The sequence below is a fragment of the Heterodontus francisci genome, chromosome 29 (assembly GCF_036365525.1).
Source record: "Heterodontus francisci isolate sHetFra1 chromosome 29, sHetFra1.hap1, whole genome shotgun sequence".
NCBI classification, from domain to species: domain Eukaryota; kingdom Metazoa; phylum Chordata; class Chondrichthyes; order Heterodontiformes; family Heterodontidae; genus Heterodontus; species Heterodontus francisci.
Window position 1 is genome coordinate 22,605,887 of NC_090399.1, and position 6,000 is coordinate 22,611,886.

Below are 6,000 nucleotides of genomic sequence, written 5' to 3' on the forward strand. Positions count from 1 at the left end.
TGTATCTATTGGAGTTTAGAAGTTTAGTGATTGAAGCATATAGGATCCTGAGGGGTCTTGACAGGGTGGATGTGGAAAGGATGTTTCCCCTTGTGGAAAATCTAGAACTAGGGGTCACTGTTTAAATATAAGGGGTCACCTATTTAAGACAGAGATGAGGAGAATATTTTTCTCTCAGAAGGTCATGAGTCTTTGGAACTCTCTTCCTCAAAAGACAGTGGAAGCAGTGTCTTTGAATATTTTTAAGACAAAGATAGATTCATGATAAGCAAGGGGGTGAAAGGTTATTGGGGGTAGGCGGGAACATGGAGTTAAGGTTACAATCAGGTCAGCCATGATTTTGATGAATAGAGGAGCAGGCTCGAAGGGCCAAGTGGCCTACTGCTGCTCATAATTCATATGTTTGTATGCATGCCCATGAGAAAGAGAAAGTGGGGAAGACGGTCTTGGAGTACAAAGGTCAAGTCCTCGTTTGACTGCTGAACTCAGAGATTAGAAGATTACTAAATACAAATGAAACTGCCTCTCATCATTTGACATAACCATAGCATATAGAATTCTTTCCTTTATTAGCCAAGGTATAGAATATAAGAGCAGGGAGGTTATGCTGGAACTGTATAAATCATTGGTTAGGCTACAACTTGAGTGCGGTGGGCAGTTCTGATCATCTCATTACAGAAAGGATGCAATTGCACTAGAGAGGGTACAGAGGAGATTTACGAGGATGTTGCTGGGACTGGAAAAATACAGCTATGAGGAAAGATTGAATAGGCTGGGGTTGTTCTCCTTGGAACAGAGAAGGCTGATTGAAATGTACAAAATTGTGAGTGGCCTGGATAGAGTGGATGGGAAGGGCCTATTTACCTTAGCAGAGAGGTCAGTGACTAGGGGTAATAGATTTAAAGTGATTGTTAGAAAGATTAGAGGGGAGCTGTGGAAAGGTTTTTCACCCAGAGGTTGGTGAGGGTTTGGAACTCACTGCCCGAAAGGGTAGTTGAGACAGAAACTCTCAACTCATTCGAAAGGAGTCTGGATGTGAAGCTCAAGTGCTATAATCTGCAGGGCTCCAGACCAAATGCTGGAAGGTGGGATTAGACTGGGTGGATTGTTTTTCGGCTGGCACAGAAATGATGGGCCAACTGGCCTCTTTCTGTGCTGTTAACTTTCTATGATTACATGTTACCAAGCATTCTGCAAGGCCTGGGTTGACAATGGAAGTGTGAGCAAGCTCCATGTGTGCAGTAATGCAAGCCACTCAATTGCATTGCAAATGCAAGGTAGTGTAAATAGGATCTGTGCGTTATGGGTGGTATGTAACTTGTGAAAGGGTGGCAGGGGCTGGAGGGATGCAGGTAAATTAAAAGACATCTAGAGTGTTTTTTTTTTCATTCATTCATATGATGTGGACGTCACTGGCCAGGCCAGCATTTATTGCCCATCCCTAATTTCTCTTGAGAAGGTGGTGGTGCACTGCCTTCTTGAACTGCTGCAGTCTATGTGAGATAGGTGCACCCACAGTGCTGTTAGCAAGGGAGTTCCAGGATTTTTACCCAGCGACAGTGAAAGAACGGCAATATAGTTCCAAGTCAGGATGATGTGTGACTTGGAAGGGAACTTGCAGGTGGTAGTGTTCCCATGCATATGCTCCCCTTGTCTTTCTAGTTGGCAGAGGTCAAGGGTGTGGTAAGTGCTGTCTAAGGAGCCCTGGTGCATTGCTGCAGTGCATCTTGTAGTTGGTACACACTGCTGCCACTGTGCGTCGGTGGTGGATGGAGTGAATGTTTATGGGTGGGGTGTTAGTCAAGTGGGCTGCTTTGTCCTGGATGGTGTCGAGCTTCTCGAGTGTTGTCGTAGCTGTTCCCATCCAGGTAAGTGGAGAGTATTCCATCACCCTCCTGACTTGTGCCTTGTAGATGGTGGACAGGCTTTGGGGAGTCAGGAGGTGAATTACTTGCCTCAGGATTCCTAGCCCCTGACCTGCTCTTGTAGCCACAGTATTTATATGGCTACTCCAGTTCAGTTTCTGGTCAATGGTAACCCGTAGGATGTTGATAGTGGGGGATTTAGCGATCGTAATGCCATTGAATGTCAAGGGGATATGGTTAGATTTTCTCTTGTTGGAGATGGTCATTGCCTGGCACTTGTGTGGTGCGAATGTTACTTGCCACTTATCAGCCCAAACCCGGATATTGTCCAGGTCTTGCTGCATTTCTACACGGACTGCTTCAGTATCTGAGGAGTCACGAATGGTGCTGAACATTGTGCAATCATCAGCAAACATCCCCACTTCTGACCTTATGATTGAAGGAAGGTCATTGATGAAGCAGCTGAAGATGGTTGGGACTAGGACACTACCCTGAGGAACTCCTGCAGTGATGTCCTGGAACTCAGATGATTGACCTCCAACAACAACAACCATCTTCCTTTGTGCGAGGTATGATTCTAACCAGCGGAGAGTTTTCCCCCTGATTCCCATTGACTCCAATTTTTCAAGGGCTCCTTGATGCCATACTCTGTCAAATGCTGCCTTGATATCAAGGGCAGTCACTCTCACCTCACCTCTTGAGTTCAGCTCTTTTGTCCATGTTTGAACCAAGGCTGCAATGAGGCCAGGTGCTGAGATTTCCCTGGAGGAACCCAAACTGAGTGTCACTGAGCAGGTTATTGCTAAGCAAGTGCCGCTTGATGGCACTGTTGTTGACACCTTCCATCACTTTACTGATGATTGAAAGTAGACTGATGGGCGGTAATTGGCCAGGTTGGACTTGTCCTGCTTGTTGTGTACAGGACATACTTGGGCAATATCCACATCGCAGGGTAGATGCCAGTGTTGTAGCTGTACTGGAACAGCTTGGCTAGGGGCGCGGCAAGTTCTGGAGCACAGGTTTTCAGTACTATTGCCGGAATATTGTCAGGGTCCATAGCCTTTGCAGTATCCAATGCCTTCAGTCATTTCTTGATATCATACGGAGTGAATCGAATTGGCTGAAGTCTAGCATCTGTGATGCTGGGGACTTCAGGAGGAGGCCAAGATGGATCATCCACTCAGCCTTATCTTGTGCGCTGATACAACTGTATCTGTGCTGACAGTAATTCTGTTCTCTCACTTGCCATTCATTGTGTCTGACAATTTCAGGCAAAAATCAGTACAGTTCCAACGTCCGGGGGTCACAGATCAGGCCTCAGCTGGCGTACTGCAGTCGGGGTCGGTCATAAGGGGACATTCCAGACGTGCGCAGAGGAGGGGTTTGGGTTTTCGAGGGAAAATCGATGAGAAATGTTGAGATAAACTGTGGCTCTTTAGCCTGGTTAAAAAAAAACCGCCCAGTGTGAGAGAGCGGGATTAATGTCAGTACAGGTACAGTCAATAGAACTGGGGGCCGGGGAGGAGTTATTGAGTGACAGCGTGACAGAACAGAATTAATGTCAGTACAGGTACAGTCAGTAAGACTGGGAGAAGTTACTGAGTGACAGTGTGGGAGAGCAGGTTTAATGTCAGTATAGATACAGTCAGTAACACACAACGTTGGGAGAGGAGTTCCTTGGTGACAGTGTGAGGGAACGGGATTAACATCAGTACAGATACAGGTTTCACTGCACACTCTTCAGAAATTACAAGAATTGTCACTGCCGCCCTGTGGTGTCACTCGGAAATATTAGTTAGCGCTTGAAGTGCTGGTCATGTAGCTGTTAAAATTGTAAACACTAATCCCGATTCAGCCATGTCGCCCGTGCTTTAAGTGTATTTCCACTGGAATATTAATAATGGGAAGGAGTTGAAAGGTTTAAAATGTGGATGACCCAGGGAGACCGCAAAACCCTTTGGAGCAGCGAAGGCATAAAAATGTCAGGTTTATAATGGGGAAGAAGACATCGTTCAGATCATCACAGTTCTTAATGTTGGAGTAAATGTTGCTGATGAAATATTACACTGTTTACAATGCTGAGATCTACAAAAAACAATGATTACTGATATTAAAATGAGCAATATTCAGCAGTGAAATGGTTAAGAATCTAATAGCCCAGCTCGAGAACAGGCTCAGTCTGTGCTTGGGGTTTTTCTTTGGGGGGCGGGCGGGGGGAGGGTGACGGGGAGAGGAGGTAATGTTATATTAATCTGCACATCTATCTTTTTTTTAGCCATTTTGTAAAATCATTTTCCTCAATGCATTCTAAGCAGACTTAATGTGTAAATGCAAAATATGCAACCGATCCATAAAATATTGTTAATTGCTGAAACTGTCAAACACTTTTTGCCTTTGGTCACTTCCGCTGCTGTCTGTTCACAACGCAGGCTGCGGCACTGAATCGCACGTAAAAATGGGCCATTCGGTTCTGCTTGTTGTCCCATTACTGTGATAGCGGAAATATGTGCCGAGAAATAAGCATCCTCTTTAAATTAAATAGGTCCTTCCTGACCACCCCATTTAGGTTCCTCATAATTCTACACTCCTTCATTAAATCTCTCTCTCCACCCCTTCCCACTCTTTAAAATAAAAACAACCCGAACCTGCCCAGTCCTTCCTCACTGCTAAAATTCTCCAGTCCAGGCAACATCCTCGTAAATAAAAACAAGAAATGTTGGAAACACTCAGCAGGTCTGGCAGTATCTGTGGAGAGAGAAGCAGAGTTAACGTTTCGGGTCAGTGACCTTCCTTCAGAACATCCTCGTAAATCTCTTTTGTAATCTCTCCAGTGCAATCACATCTTTCTCATAGTGCAGTAACCAGAACATTCTGCAGTACCCAAGCTGTGGCCTAACTAGTGTTTGATATGGATCAAGAATAATCTCCCTGCTCTTGTATTCTATGCCTTGCTAATAAAGGAAAGTATCTTTTCGTCAGTTGTTTTATTTCCATCTCGGATAAGTTTCACTTTTACTATGAATGTAATTCTCCTTCTAATTTCGCTTGATTTCCGTGTTACCGTTTTGCTGATGGTGTTTGCTCGGAGTTGCGGTTCAATCATTCACAACCCAGTGAGTGAAGCTGAACGCTCCTGAAATCTCCCGTCTCATTCAGTCCGGCTGCTGTGAACAGCCAGATTCCCCATCATCAGCTGTCCCTCAGTTACTGTTCCACGCTGTGTGCTACCTGAATCTTTAACTGTAGTCGGGCTTCATGAAGAAATGTAATTGTTTAATTATTAAGGTGTCCTTTGTTCTCGTCTGTGTTATATTAAATGTGTAGCAGTGTCAGATTGGTGAAGTTGGACTCCACCAAGTCTGTAATGATTATACAATAGAAGTACATAGAATTTCCAGCGCAGAATGAGGCTATTTGGCCCAACAAGTCTAAACCTAGAGCTCTTCACGAGCCTCCCTATAGACTTTTCAATTCCTTTCATCTATGAAAGGATCCTTCCACTCATTTCTCCCTCTTACCCAGCTTCCCCTTGAATCCATCTCTGTTATTTTCCTCAACTAATCCAAGTGGCAGCGACTTCCACATTCTCAGCACTCTCTTTTGGGAGGATTTATTAGTGACAATGTAATTATTAATGTCTTAAACGCAGTTATTTAGATTGGGAATGCTCTGCCTAAAAGGGTGGCAGAGACAGATTCAATAGTAACTTTCCAAAGGAGAATTGGATATCAAATTGAACAGGAACTAATTGCAGGGCTACAGGGAAAGAGCAGCGTCTGCGAATAATTCGGTGGCTCTTTCCGAGAGCCCGTACAAGCACGATGGGCCAAATGGCCTCATTCTATGCTGTATGAATTCATGATTGTATCATTTTATGCTCCCTGGTTGGTTATGTTGCTTCTTTGAAATCATAGAATCATAGAAATTTCGGCACAAAAGGAAGCCATTCGGCCCATTATGATCGTGGCGGTCGAAAAGGATCTATCCAGTATAATCCCACTTTCCAGCTCTGTTTGTAGCCTTATAGATTGCAGCGCCTCAAGTGCATCACCAAGTATTTTAAAATGTCATGAAGGTTTCTGCCTCTATTAGATTTTGAAGTAGTGAGTCCCCCGCCATCCTTTGGGTGAAAACA